This window comes from Nannospalax galili, unplaced genomic scaffold (assembly GCF_000622305.1).
Source record: "Nannospalax galili isolate Female #2095 unplaced genomic scaffold, S.galili_v1.0 scaffold930, whole genome shotgun sequence".
Taxonomy (NCBI): domain Eukaryota; kingdom Metazoa; phylum Chordata; class Mammalia; order Rodentia; family Spalacidae; genus Nannospalax; species Nannospalax galili.
The window spans coordinates 518,568-533,515 of record NW_008329328.1 but is presented as its reverse complement, the minus strand read 5'-3'; the positions used below and the strand labels follow the sequence as shown (position 1 = coordinate 533,515).

Here is a 14,948-nt window from a genome sequence, read left to right as displayed (position 1 = left end):
CAGTGGATAAGTGTTCCCATTTCCCCACATCCTCTCCAATATTTGGTATCATTTGTTCTCTTGATCTTAGCCAGTCTGACTGGGGTAAGATGAAGTCTTAAAGTGGTTTTAATTTGCATTTTCCTAATTGCTAGTGATGTTGAACATTTTTTAAGATGCTTCTTAGCCATCTTAACTTCTTTTCAGAACTTTCTGTTCAGCTCCTTAGCCCATCTTTTGATTAGATTACTTCCTGTCTTGATTCTCTGTTTTCTGAGTTCGTTATATATTCTGGATGTTAAAGCTCTGTCAGATGTGTCTCTGGTGAAAGTTTTTCAACCATTCTGTAGGTTTTCTCTTCACTTTCCTGGTTGCCTCCTTTGATGTATAAAAGCTTTTTAGTTTAATGAGGTCCCGTTTGTTGATTCCCAACCTTGTTTCCTTAGCAGTTGATGTCTGGTTTAGAAAATCCTTTCCTACACCTATATCTTGTAGGTTTTTGCCAATGTATTCTTCTAACAGTTTCAGAATTCAGTGGTCTTTGAACCACTTGGAATTGACTTTTGTGCAATGTGAAAGATAGGGGTTTAGTTTCATTCTTCTACAGGTGGAGATCCAGTTTTGCCAGCACCATTTGCTGAACATGCTGTCTTTCCTCCAGTGAATGTTCTTGGCCCCTTTGTCAAATATTAGGTGGCTAAAATTGCATGTACTCACATTTGGGACTTCAATCTTGTTCCATTGTTCTATGGGTCTATTTTTTGTGCAAGTGCCATGTTGTTTTTATGACTATAGCTCTGTAGTACAGCTTAAACTCTGGTACAGTAATCCCCCCAGCATTGCTCTTAGTGCTCAGGGTTGTTTTGGCTATCCGGGGTCTCTTGTGCTTCCATACGAATCTTAGGATAGTTTTTTCCAATTCTGTGAAAAATGTCATAGGGATTTTGAATGGCATTGCATTGAATCTATAAATGGCTTTTGGTAGGATGGTCACTTTCAGAATATTAATTCTTACAATCCATGAGCACGGGAGGTCCTCCCATCTTCTGATGTCTTCCTCAATCTCTTTCTTTAGAGCTTTAAAATATTCATTGTAGGGCTCTTTAATGTCTTTGGTAAGGTTTATTCTGAGATATTTTATTTTATTTGCAGCTATTGTGAGGGGGATTGTTTCCATGTGTTCTTTCCCTGATTGTTTGTTATTGGTATATAGAAAGGCTACAGACTTTTATAGGTTAATTTTTAACCTGCCACTTTACTGAATGTGTTAACAATTTTTAGGAGTTTTCTGGTGGAAGTTTAGCATCTCATAGATATATCACCTGCAAAAAAAAAAGGATAATTTGATCTCTTCTTTTCCAATTATTACTCCTTTAATTTCCTGCTCTTGTCTTATTGCTCTTGCAAGAGTTTCAAGCACTATGTTAAAGAGAAGTGGAGATAGTGGACAGCCTTGTCTGGTTCCTGATTTCAATGGGAATGCTTCCAGTTTTTCTCCACTTAGAATGATGTTGGCTGTGGGTTTGTTATATATGGCTTTAATTATGTTCAGTTATGTTCCCTCCTTATCAATTCCCTCTAGGACTTTGAACATAAATGAATGTTGAATTTTGTCAAAGGCCTTCTCTGCATCTATTGAGATGACTTTATGGTTCTTCTCTTTGAGTCCATTTATATGATTTATGACGTTTATTGACTTACGTATTTTGAACCATCCCTGCATCTCTGGGATAAAGCTGACTTGATCATGGTGGATGATCTTTTTGATGTGTGTCTGTATGCGGTTTGCAAGTATCTTGTTGAGAATTTTTGCATCTATGTTCATGAAGCATGTGGGTCTATAGTTTTCTTTTTTAGTTGTATATTTACCTTGCTTTGGTATGAGAGCGATGCTGGCTTCATAGAAGGAATTTGAAGTTCTCCCTCCATTTCTATCTTTTTGAATAAATTAAGTAGTATTGGATGTAGATCTTCTTTAAACATCTGATAGAATTCTGCGGTAAACCCATCTGGTCCTGGGCTTTTTTTTTAATTGGGAGGTTTTGTATTACTGTTTCAATTTCTTTTTGTGATGGGTCTATTGAAGCTGTTAGTCTCTTCTTGGTTTAGTTTTTGAGGTTCCCATGCCTTTATATATCTGTCCATTTCTTTTAGGTTTTCAAATTTAGTAGCATATAGGTTTTTAAAGTATTCCCTTCCCTTATAATGTTCTGTATCTTTCTGATGTCTGTTGTGATGTTTCCCCTTTAAACTCTGATTTTGTTGATTTGGAGGTGCTCTTTCTTTCTTGTGGTTAACTGGGCTACTGGTCTGTCAATCTTGTTTATCTTTTCAAAGAACCAGCTCTTGGTATTATTGATTCTTTGTATTGTTTTCTTTGATTCAATTTCATTGATTTCTGCCCTGATTTTTGTTATTTCTTCTTGTCTGCAGGGTTTGGGTTTTGTTTGCTGTTGCTTTTAAAGTGTGTTGAGTTGCAGTGTTAATTTAATTCCTGTAACTAAATGAAAAGGACAATACAACACAACAAAAACTCTAAGGACTGCTTTCAGTGTGTCCCAGAGTTTTTGTTGTGTTGTATTGTCCTTTTCATTTAGTTACAGGAATACTTTTATTTCTTTCTTAATTTCTCCTTTGACCCATTCATCATTCAAGAGTGTGTTGTTTAATTTCCATGTGTTCATGTGATTACTAGCGTTTCTTCTGGTGTTGATTTCAAGCTTTATTGCATTTTGGTCTGATAGAATGCATGGAATTATTTCAATCTTCTTGTATTTGTTGAGGTTTGTTTTGTGCCCCAGTGTATGGTCGATTTTGGAGAAGGTTCCATGGGGTGCTGAATAGAAAGTATGTTTTTGGTGGTTGGGTAGAATACTCAGTAGATGTCTGTTAGGTCCATTTGATATATGGTATTGTTTAATTCAGATGTCTCTGTTAACTCTCTGCCTGGTGACAGTGGGGTATTGAAGTCCCCTGCTATAAATGAGTTGGGATTAATCTGGGTCTTAAAGTCCTATAATACTGTTTTTATAAAGTTGGGTGCACCAGGGTTTGGTGAATATATGTTCATGGTTTATTGTTCCTTTGATCAGAATGAAGTGGCCCTTTTTGTCTCATCTAATTAGTTTTAGTTTAAAGTCTATTTTGTCAGATATTAGAATTGCAACACCTGCTGTTTTTTTTAGTACCATTCTCTTGGTATATATTTTTCCATCCTTTCACTTTGAGATAGTGTCTGTCCTTGAAAGTGAGATGAGTTTCTTACAGACAACAAGAAGATATGTTTTGTTTCTTAATCCATTCACCTAGTCTGTGTCCTTTGACTGGGAAGGTCAGTCCATTAATATTTAGAGTTATTAATGAAAGATGTGTATTGAGTGCTGTCATTTTTATTTCTGTTCACATTCTTGGTGTAGCTATACATTTCCATGATTATACTTTCTGCAACCCTTTGGGTATAGTCATTCCTTTCTTCAGCTCTTTGTATTGCTCCCAGAACTCTCTGAAGGTCTGGTTTGGTGGACATGAATTCCTTCAGCCTATTTATGTCATGGAAGATTTTTCTTTCCCCTTCGACTATAATAGATATTTTGGCTGGGTAAAGTAATCTGGGTTGGCTTCTGTGGTCATTTAGAACTGGGAATACTTTGGTCCAGGCTGTTCTGGCTTTCATAGTTTGCACTGAAAAGTCAGCTATAATCTTAATGGGTTTTACTTTATATGTGTCTTGTTTTTCTTTTTCAGCTTTCAGTATTGTCTGTTTGTTCTGTACATTTAGTGTTTTTTTTTACTATGATGTGCTGTCGAGAGTTTCTTTTCTGGTCCTGTCTGTTTGGTTAGGGTTAGGGCTAGGGTTAGAGTTTGTAAAAGTGATTCAACCCCTTGGGACAAAAATTAAATACCTAGGATTGTTGCCCATATCAAGTGATAAATAAATGTACTTTCGAACTTCAGTACTGAATTTAATACATTTTTCAGTATCTAACTTTATTAATAAAATTTTGGTGCTAAAATGAATAATCTACCCATCAGTATAGCTGGGGGGAGGCGGAAGGTCTTCGTTTTTATCTGAAATGACTTTTGCCTTCCTTACAACATATGTACTGTAATTCTTCCCCTCTTATTCACATGTGTATCCTTTTCTCATTTTTATCTCCGTTTTTCTGGTCCTAGATGTCTATCCTAAGTATCTGAATTTTATTTTATTTTAAAAACAATTTATTTTCATTCTATGTGTATGAGTTTTCTGCTTGCATAATATAAATGCACCACATGTATGCTGTGCCCTTGGAGGTCAGGTCCCTTGGAACTGGAGGTATAGATGGTTGTTAGTCACTATGTTGGTGCTGGGAACTGAACCTGGGTCCTCTGCAAGAGCAGCCTGTGCACTTAACTGCTGGGCCATCATCTTCCAGTCCCCGGATTTTACTATTTGTCTGTGCACTTTCAGCAGTCCCTTAGTATTTTGTGTGCATGTAATTTAATCTGCGTAAGTGTTCTTTGCCTCCTTCTCACCTGGGCTTTTTGTTTGGGGAGCTGTAATTGTGGAGTTTGGGCTTGGTTTTGGAATTCTACCCCAAACTTCAACTGAGATGACCATGTCACAGTTACTTGGAAAGTCAGAAAAACAGTTTCTGGACTCCATTAGAATTCCTGCACATGAACCATAATCTTAACGTTATAGGCATATTACATAGGAAGCATAAGCTAATTTTTGTTTGTTTGTTTTTTTGAGACAGCATCTCCTTGTAGGCCTGGAACTCATTATGTAGATAGACCAGGCTGGCCTCCATCTCAGATCCACCTGCCTTTGCCCCTAGAATACTGGGATTAAAGGCTGGCACCCGCACGCCCCATGCATGGACTAATGTTTTAGGAGCTCTTCTGAAAGGAGATGTCCTTTCTAAGGTTTCCTCTGCTATTTTAACACAGATGATCGGTCAACTGAAGGGGAAGGGGAAGCTGACTGAGCCTGAGCTTGGAACCCTGCAGCAGCCCTCACCTTCACCTACTAGTGGTTCAAAGGCCTTCAAAGGCGTTGGGAGGCTTTAAAATAGCAATCTGTCTTTCTAATGTAAGCTGTAAAGATTTAGATCTGAAGTTGAGAAGAGGCTTTCCTAAAGTGTTCCTTCAGAAAAAATAGCAGTCCTTTGAGGTAAGCTGGCCATAGCCCCACAGAGCTTCAAAATGAGAAGATGAACCCCTGAAAAGATTTTGCACAAGGTCACAAAATCTCCCCAAAGAACAAACGGACTGCGTCTATTTTGTTCCAATCCAAAGTCTAGGGGCCCCAGAGTCCAGAAATAGACATAACACAATTATATATTTGTTTCATACAGATTTGTTGAATCTTCATTAGGCACACTCTTTGACTGATCAGTGCTGACCATGCTGGGGGAGCACACAGAGGTGCAGAAGGCCTTAACTATATATTTGTTTCTATGTAGGAAAAAAAAAATTAAATAAGAAAAACTATCAGGACAATTGTCGTGCAGATGTCCTGGCAGTTGGCCCAACATCTTTTGATGAATCAGGGCCCACTAGGTTGGGATGGACCCTGATCTGAGATAGGAAAGAAGCAAAGCCTGGGCTCTGCTGGGATTCCAGTGAGTGGGAGCTGGTTGAGGGGGGAAAGAAAGAAAGGAAGGAAGGAAGGAAGGAAGGAAGGAAGAAGGAAGGAAGGAAGAGCAAACCTAAGAAAATAATAGCAGGCCAGAGAATGGAAGAGACAACTGGATCTAGAATAATCTGGTGAAATTAGAGAGAGGTCAGATTGCTAGAAGGGCGTGGGGCATCCTGGGCTATTTGAACTAGGGAGGAGAGTCTGGGGAATAAAGTATCACCGATAATAGCCGTTTCCCAGCAGAGGGGAGACAGCGTTTCAGTACCCTAGGTATCTTAGAGGCAGGTTGGTTGAAATTTGGTAAGAATGAAACTCATATTTAAAAATTTAAATATTTAAAAAACAAAACCTAAAAATAAACCCCAGATAATATAGTGTTTTATTTAAATTTCAAAACAATATTGAAGTAGGTTTTGTTCCCTCTATACATGAAGAAACAGACCAGAAACATGTAGATAATTTGTATAATGTTCTACAGGACAGCTTTAAAACGGGTGCTGGATCAGTTTTCCTTAAGACATTCTAGCCACAAATCTAGTCAATGAAGCAGGTCCCAGGCTTCTGCCTGATCCCACAAACATTTAACCCAGGCCTGGAGCTCAGCCTGAGGCTATCATCTCCTTCCTGGTGCAGAGAGCACCAGGGACAGAGTGTCAGACACAGAAGCCACCACCACAGGAGTTATGGACAAGGCCTGGGGTTATCATGAACCCCACAATACCTGCTGTGCTTTATCTCCAGACTCCAACAGGTTTTTTTTTTTTTTTTTTTTTGATACCCACAGGGCTAAAGGTTAGTGGTGAGGTAAACATCTAACATTCTGATAGAAATGTATGCGTCCCACAGTGCAGCACTTGTGGGGGATTGCTTGAGAGCTCAAGACTAACTTGCAAAGTGAGATAAAAAAAGAAAGAAAACATAAAACCTAAATAATATACTCTGGCAGTGGCTTTTCTGAAAAAGGTCGTTTTGAAACTTGGAGGCAAAAAGGCCTCTACCTACCTCATTAATCGTGCTTCCCACATCCTGACTGTATACACAAGTAGAAATCTGTCTCTATGAATAAACCAAGGTAATTTATTTTTGATCAACATAGAGATAAACAGCCTCACTCTCAATTTGAAAACTTTTCTGACAATTTTTTGGAGGTAATGGGAATTGGATGACTAGCAGGATGCTTTAGCAGAGAAAATCTTTGAGGTGGGTGGAATAGGAAATGTTATCAGACTCAAAAATGGGTTTTTAATGTTCAGAGCCTTTTCAGGAAACCAGAGCAGGCAGTGTTTGCTGATGCTAAATTGTTTTCAAAATGAATGGACTCTTATAAGATGTGTATTAAGAACATTCTGTTCAACTGACTAAAGTCAAATTAGTTGAACTTTTAACATTAAAAATGAATGTCAGTGAGCAGGTATTTTAAGAGAAGCAATTGAAGTTCAAGTTGTGCAACCGAAGTATCACAACTATTTAATTAGGTTCTTTTAAAACATTTTGATTGATTTATTTTTATTTTATGTGTATGAGTATTATGCCTGCATGAATGTGAGTGGACCACATGCATGCAATTCCCACGGAGACCAGAAGAGGGCGTAAGATCGCCTGGAACTGGAGTTACAGAAGGAGCTGTCATGTGGGTGTTGGATCTGTGTCCTATCCTATGCAAAAACAAGCAAGTGCTCTTAACTGTTGAGCCGTCGCTCCAGACCTTATAGTTAGATCCTTAACCGAAGGGCAGAGAGTATTGCATAGATGCCTTAATGAGAAGTAGGCATGTGAAATGGGTGTGTTGTGTCTAACTGGCAGTCATCGTTCTGAGATAATTCTTTATTACAAAGCAGTTGATCTTAAATTTCTCCCAGGAAGCTATGAACAATCTATTTCTTACTCATATTTCTCTTTTTGCTTTAATCTCGATGACTAAAAGACCTGCTGTTGAGCTCACTCATTGTGTGGCACTGAATAAATAGTGTCTAGCTGAAATATTTCACTGTGGCATTTTAAATACCGAGAATTTTCTAACTGGAAATAGATGTATGGTTGGAGGTGGACAGGAGTGCATTTTTATTGAGGCAAAGTCTACTTTAAGAAAGATGATATTTTAAAGCTCTTATAAAATAACCCTCTGCGCCCCCTTGGAATTTATTGACTATGTTTGTGCTTTATAGTCATAGAGACATTAAACTGCCAGCAGCTGTGCCTCGTTCAGAAGGAAACACTAAGGAAAAATGTGCTTACATTTCATGGCATGCTCCTGCCATAATGCTCATGGTATCTTAGAGCAGGGTCTTGAATAATAGGGCCTGGACAGGGTGCAGAGATTTGTTATTTACTCAGTAAATGTTCAGACCTGCATCCTGCAAGCAGGGGACGGGACCCTACCTTGGCAGGACAAAGAGCGAACCTGCAGAGGTTAGCTTGGGTTTGATGCGGGAGTACAGGGCTCTGGGGCGTGAGAAGCAACATTGAGCTCACACCAGTTGAGGGAGTTCCCCTGGGCAGTCAGTCTGTGTTGGTGGGGGCAGTTTGGGGAGCGTGGGAAACTCTTCTTATCCAGGATACCTCAATGCTGTGAAAACACCATGGAGGCATTTTATCCTGACAAATAGAGTCTTTAAATTATAAACACCTTGTTAACTTTTGAGACATTGGCTATATTTATTTTAAAGATCAAATGTTAGGTGGAACCATATGAAATTTTCCCCTACTTCTTGTCCATGAAAACCCCTCTTTGTCTTGTCGCTTTAATTCATGCTGTTATATGACCAACTCAATGCAATAGAAGCTATGTTTGCCATGTTGTATTTATACAGGGAAGGAGCATCTTACTTTGAATTTCGGGGTGAAATTTTCCACTGTTCTTTAAATCAAATGGAAAACTTCTGGGAGAACAGAAAATGAAAGTGTGGCTTGGTCCTCAGGTCTGAAATGTTTATTAGCTCCACTGGAAGCCAAACAGTATAAAAATTTAAACCTGGAAAATGATTGTTTAGGAATGTATGTTTATGCAAGTCATATCTTCTTTTCTCGTGTTTTAAAACCACTATATAATTTTTACAATCCTTTATATTTTTCTTGAATTCAGTTTTTCAAGATAATGAGTCTATTATTCAATTCTTACTTTAATGTGTACTGGAGAAAAAATTATTTTGCTCCTTTTCCAATTCCCATGACTTTTGTTTATGTATCTCTTACTGGCCACCTTTTTTATGGCCTTGATTTTTCCTTTCCCTCCTACTATCCCTTCCCTCCGTTCACTGGAGATCGAATGTGCGTGCTAAGCACGTGCTCTACCACTCTGCTGCACCCTGCAATGTGATCTTGGCTTTTGTTATCTGAAGAAATCTCTCCTAATATATCGTATTATTTCATTACGTGACTTTAATTCTATTGTAACATTTTCCATTTTCCATAAATGCTATGTATCTCTTTACACTTTCTTACTGGAGAGTTAAGTTTAAAATTTATTCTTTGAAATTTGCTCTTAGGATCACCCCTGGTTTAGAATTCACATTCGTTTTCATATACCTCCATACTGGTGTCTTCTTTTGGTGAGATAAATCACTGGGCCCCTCTGTCACCCTCATCATGCCCACAGTGTCAAGTTCTAGATGTTTAGGGCATAATTTCTTGCCTCTCCATTGTAGCTCATCTTTTGTCTTGTTTGCGTGTTTCTGTTTATATGGTGGCAGTGCAGTCAGACCATCTTACTACCCGTGCTTCCTGTATTTCTTTCAGTAACCTCCAGTATGTATTTCTTTCCTTATTTAAGAACTTGATGCAAGAAAGTTACAAAACAGCTCTTTTTTGCCTTATATTTATGGTTATAAAATTCTAATTGATCTTAGACAAATGTGAATTTTAAATATATTTCTTTTGAGATAGGAGATCGTGAGCTCAGGCTGCTTCACTGTGTAGTCAAGAATGAGAATGAACTTGTACTACTGATCTTTTGTCCTCTCTCCACCTCCTGAGCACTGGGATTACTGGCCTGCACCACCATGCTTCGTTTAAATGTTACTGGTATTGGGTCCAGGGTCTCACCCATCTTAGGCAAACATTATACCAACTGAGCTATATCCTCATCCCTGAATATTTCAATTTTAAGTTTATATATCTGACCTTTAAAAACTTTTGAAACCTAAAAATAGTGTGGAGTTTTTCCTATAAATTTCTTAGTAATCATGGGATTGGAGAGATGGCCCAGTGGTTACAAACACTGGTTGCTCTTGCAGAGGACCCAGGTTTCGTTCTCAGCACCCACATGGTGGCTAATAACCATCTGTAACTCCAGTTCTAGGGGATCTGACGCCCTCTTCTGACCTCGAAGGGCACTGCATGACACAGGTGTACTTACATACATGCAGGCAATGTGGTCAGAGATGCAAATTCTTCAAGACTAGCACATACTAAGGCCAAGTTACAGTGACTGGTAGCAAAACACAGTTAAGGAAAAGAACAGAGGGGCAAGGAGTACCATGGCTGTCCTAACAGTTCAAAGGTACCTACAACTTGGTAAAGTGTTAGCATGATCTTACATGTTTTGGAAGTATGGTTTGAAACAACTACAGAGATGTAGGGATACAGGAATGAAGACCCAATGGCAAGAAGAGGCTGGTAGGAACCATATTTTGGGCAGTTCTGGAGTTCTGGTAGACACATTGTCCTTAGCTCATCTGCTATCCATTCGTACACACTCTCACTCCTCAGTCAGCACTCCCTGTCCGTCCGTAGTGATGCTGCTGGGAATGGGGTCTTAGGAGAGGTCTGAGTGAAATCCAAGATGGGTCTCTGAAAAGTAATGGGGGAGGGCCTGACTCCATTACTGATACAGATTCTTCCTCCAAAATAGTCTTATAAATCTGTAAACCCCTCAGTTTTACAAAGTGTTGGCACAACGCTGGGCTCTGGAATCAGTTTCCTACAATTTGCAGGTAACTTGCTGTCAATGAAGGAGACCTAGATTTAGCAAGGGAGCCAATAGCTGAACTTGAAAAACATATCTGAGACCTTTAATATAGACCCATTTACTTTCTCTTATGCCACGTTCGAATAAAAAGGCAATGCTTGCATCACATAAAGAAGAGCAGGAAGGTAATTCACAAGAATCATCTTTGTGAAGAAAGAGATATTTGTTTTATTATTGTAGTAGACCAGTGGGATATTGAAAACAAATGGCAATGATATTTTGTGTGCGGTATTAAGCAACTAATTGTGCCCTTAAAGGACAGACAAGGAGAACAGCAGAAATGCTTCCTTGTAAATCCAGTTCCAATTTCTGCAATCTTTGAATCCTGAATATAGATTATTTTGCTGCATTTTCTTTACAACCTGGGAACTCAGCACTGAAATAAACTGAATGGTGCGGCTAATCCCCAGGAAAGAGATTTTCTAGTTGAGGAAAAAGGCTTTCAAAGTAAAATGTGAGTAAATAAAAGGAAATGGTGTATATTTTTAAACATGCTGAATATAGTGTGAGAAGAGACTTTCTATTGTGCATGAGCTGTCCTTAGAGCCTTGTCTTCAGAGGAAGAAATCCTAGCCTGTCCTGAGCCTTAACCGATAGCATGGAACAGGGACGGCAAAGGATATAACTAGTATACTTGCTGGAGGTTTTCAATCTATTACAAGACCAAAGCAGAAAACTTGCTTGTCTTTTTACTGGTATTCCACGAATTTAGATTATAGTATAATAAAACTGATTACCGGGGCTGGAGAGATGGCTCAGCGGTTAAGAACACTGGTGGTTCTTGCAAAAGACTTGGGTTCGAATCCCAGCACCCATATGGCAGCTAACAACTGTCCGTAACTCCAGTCCCAGGGGATCTGACAGCCTCTTCTGACCTCCTCTGGCATTGCATGACACGGGTGCACTTACCTACATGCAGGCAATACACACATACACATAAAATTTTTTTAAAAATTAATTAATTAAAAAAAACTGATTACCAGCATTGATGACTTCTGTGGGTTCATGAAACAGTGAACATATGTATCAATCGATGTGTGTTTACATGTCAACAGTGAAGCAGATAACACTACACACAGCAGAGTTCTGTGAAACTTGACAGTGTTTTTGAAAAGCTCATACAAGGGAAAACTGGGAGAAATAAGGACTGATATTAAGGATCCTGGGTTTTTGTCCTGGGAATTTTTATTTACTCCCCTATGGCTATAATTTTACCTCAGTTGTGGTTCAGAACAGGAAACTCCAAAGGAATGAACTTTCATTTGAAAGCTCCAGATGATTGGTTTGGCAAGGCAGATCTCCAGAATGGGAGAAACAAACCAAATATGTACGTTTAAGTATGGTGACAGACAGCCTCTGACCCTTGGCCTCCTGAGTAGGAGTGCAGGGACTGTTGCCATGGAGATCTTCAGTTTCTTCTCACAGGACCAGAAGATTATAAACCTCATGTCTAGACCTTTGAACAGTTCAAGAGAAACTGGAAATAGGACCTGAAGGTGGAATCTGTGGAATTAAATTCTGACAAATAAAGTCTTCAGAAATCCAAAGAAGTTTGAGGATCAAATAGAATTTACCTGAGTGGTGGTTATCTTGAAGTTTTCTAGTGTGTGAGATCTCATAGCATACATTTAAGAATTGCTACATTTAGGAATGCAGCAAACAATTCCTAATTGTTCATGAATTTGGAATTCTTTAGTCTGGAAATGAGAGTATACTTTGTGGCTAAACATTTAATTCATTTTTTATTTGCTTTATTCATTCATACTCACATCTACTCTGTGCTAGGTGGGTCCCATGCTGGATCAAAAATCTTAAAAGACAAACACACAATTAAGAAATTCCAGTGACTTGTAGTCTCATTAATAACTATGTTATACTAATGAAAAAATACTTTACCTAGATTTTGCTGCAGGGATTTCCATGGCTACTTTTACAGATGTTTTTTGTAAAGGTCCCATTCTACCGTAAGTAGTTCAATTGTAGACACAGAAGCAGGTATGGGTTACTATAGTTAAGGAGGTTTATAGGGGATGTGGTTAAACAAAAAGCAATGTCAAGGAGGTAGATTGAACAGACTGCCTTCAGCAGCTGCTGTTAGGATGTTAAAACTTCCTGCAAGAGTTAAAACTTCTTGCTTCCTCAAGCTTTAGTTTCTGATAGTGGGCGGGGTTTAGTTCTCCTGCTGCGCACAATCCAGGACTGAGGTTTCCACCCCAGATGGAAGTGTGCTTTCTCTCATTCCCTGTGACTATATGACTACCAGATGCATGTAATATTCTGTATGGAGCTGTGATAACAGTAACTCTTCAGGTATATTTTTGAGACCAAAAGTTAATTTGTTTCCAGAGCACTTACTACCATGTAAGCAGGCTTGAGCGAGCCTTTGTCCCTCCAGATCCACTCTCCCTCTCTGTAGCAAGCTGTTCAACTACGTAAAACTTACTTTAGTCTTTTTGTTATATTATCTCCAATATGTCCGTGGCAGGATTTCTATACTGTGTTTTATTGCTCTCCCACATCACATCTCTGTTTTTCACACATTAGAAAAATCTCCAATTCAGCAGAGGATTCAGTGTTTGACGTTATTTCTTCCTAATGTGTATTGGCCTATCATTCTCAGTCAGCGCAGCTGCTCACTGCTCCTTAAGTCATCCTAGAAAGTAGGAGGTCGGCATATCCCCCCTAGACAATTCTACTCTTTCCCTAGACAATATTTTCATTTAAAATTCCCTCTTTCCTTCCTGTCTTTCATTTCTCCTTCCTTCCTCCCTCCTGCCTTCTCCCTCTTCACCTCTCTAATCATTCTCAGTCCTCCATTAACATGTTGCATGTCTTTACAGTGACTTGTGCTGAAGCAGGAATGTCAGCACCGGCCCCCCCTTTGCTCACAGAGCTTCAGCTCCTGAACAGATAGATACCCTCACTGTTCCTTCTCTTGCTCAGGCTCTGAACAGTCTGCCACCCAAACTCCAGTCTCTGCTCTTTGCTACTATTTCTGGGCCTTAAAGAAATTATTCTCTCTCTTAGAGTGTTAGTTTCTTTGTCTGCAAAGCAAGGTTAGACATAAGTGAGAACTAAATGAACAGTCTAATGTGGTGACATGGACATGTGAGCCTCACACTTGGGGGGCTGAAACAGGAGAATCAGGTTGGAGGAAAACCTGAGCTATATAGTGAGGAGACTCTTCTAAATAAATGGAAAGAAAGAAGAAGAAAATTCCAAACAAACAGAGAAAAAGAGCAAAACCCCAAATGAACAAACACACATAAATATTACATAAGTATGTAATAAATTATAACTAAACTCGCAACTGTTGCAAGACATTAACAATGCATTTCAGTTGGTTAAAAGAAAATGAAAAAAGCAAATTTACTGTATTAAAAGATCCTAAAAAGAAAAAGCATTCCGAAGCCAAACAGAGGTAATTCGGGGTTTAATAATTATCTAAGATCAGGCATTTTCCATTCCCTTCTGTTGATTAAGGAATCGGCAAAAAGCTTTTGAAATTTGAAGTGATGATGAAAACGATTAAAATGAATAAATACCTATGCTGAAAAGAAGGAACAGCATATAAATGTAGGCACCATGTCATGACTCAGTTCCCAATCTCAATTAAATTTTGTAGAGCATTACCAAACTTTAAAAATTCAGGATGATTCTCTTATATATTAGGAAATTACAAGAATGAAAGTCTGACGTTATACAAACTCTGGTGATTCATATAAATACCGTACCAATGTCTGTGTGTATTAAAGATTCTGTCAAGTCCAGGTTTGAAGTTTGAGCAGTACAGGACTGATACTCTAGCAAAGCCTAGTGTCTCGGAAACCTCCAGAACCTGTAGAAGGAGATGCTTTGAGTTACTTTGTGGAGCGTTGTGGAGAGCACCGGTTGGCTTCACTTCTGTTTAAAGCACTGGTCTCCTTGTAGTTATGGGGCTGAGTAAAAGTCCTGATGTGGGATGAGCAGAAGATCCATAGTTGGGAACAATTTAAGGGCTGGGATTTGGAGAACCTATAACTTTAAATAAAAGCAGGTGGGGGCTGACAAAGTGCCAGGAGGCCTCCTGAGCCTCTCTGGCAGCCTGCAGGGCTAAGTCTGAGTCCTTGGCTCCTTTGAACATGCTCTGGAGAACTGGGAGCCAGCCTCTGTCCCATTGTTTACCCCCTCTCATGACTGTGTTGAGAATGAGGAGGTTCAGTAACTTCTGTGACCTGTATTTACCTCTGGCAGAAAGAGAAATGGCCCTGGTGAAACTTTTCTTGTGATCACCTTAAAGTTGGAGCAATAGAGGTAATATAAAAGAGGGATGAATGAAACTGGGAGCGGTCGCTCACGCCTGGAAGCACAACATTTGGGAGGCTGAGTCTTTGACGTGAG

The 14,948-nt window shown here is 39.1% G+C and overlaps 1 protein-coding gene across 20 annotated transcripts in view; it reads left to right on the top strand.

Annotated features, from left to right (window-relative positions):
- The window catches only part of Mlip (muscular LMNA interacting protein), a 304,318-nt gene that overhangs the window by 277,645 nt on the left and 11,725 nt on the right, over nt 1-14,948 (top strand). The window lies entirely within an intron of this gene.